Source organism: Montipora capricornis, chromosome 10 (genome assembly GCF_036669925.1).
Source record: "Montipora capricornis isolate CH-2021 chromosome 10, ASM3666992v2, whole genome shotgun sequence".
In the NCBI taxonomy this organism is placed as follows: Eukaryota; Metazoa; Cnidaria; class Anthozoa; order Scleractinia; family Acroporidae; genus Montipora; species Montipora capricornis.
The window spans coordinates 21,016,051-21,016,363 of NC_090892.1; the positions used below are offsets into that span (position 1 = coordinate 21,016,051).

Here is a 313-nt window from a genome sequence, read left to right on the forward strand (position 1 = left end):
ATTTGCAAAAGCCCCTGTCATTAAAAAAGACACTTCGCTTCTACTTTGTCATATTGTCGAGTTTAAAGCACCAGTAAACTGCAGCGAGTAGAAAATGACGCCAAAGACACATTCGATTCAGAATGCAATGCCTGTTTATGCAAACGTCATTCATGAGCTAATTATTAACTCGTTAAGTCCGCCTCGAGCTATGGGTGCTGTTACTAATGTCGAGTAATACAGCGCAGAGGTTTTAAAATAAATATCGTGCAGAATGATCCTGTTATGCATGTGAAAAACAAACATCATGAAACAGTCATAGTGCAGCTAAAAA

General features: G+C 38.3%; 1 protein-coding gene across 10 annotated transcripts in view; it reads left to right on the top strand.

Annotated features, from left to right (window-relative positions):
• LOC138022204 (organic cation/carnitine transporter 2-like) overlaps positions 1 to 43 on the top strand; it is a 205,840-nt gene extending 205,797 nt beyond the window's left edge. For all 10 annotated transcript variants that reach the window (XM_068869251.1, XM_068869250.1, XM_068869249.1 and 7 more), the window contains one exon: positions 1 to 43. This exon is cut by the window's left edge and continues 619 nt beyond it. The gene's annotated coding sequence lies outside the window, so the exon portion shown is untranslated.
• Positions 44 to 313: the final 270 nt, after the last annotated feature.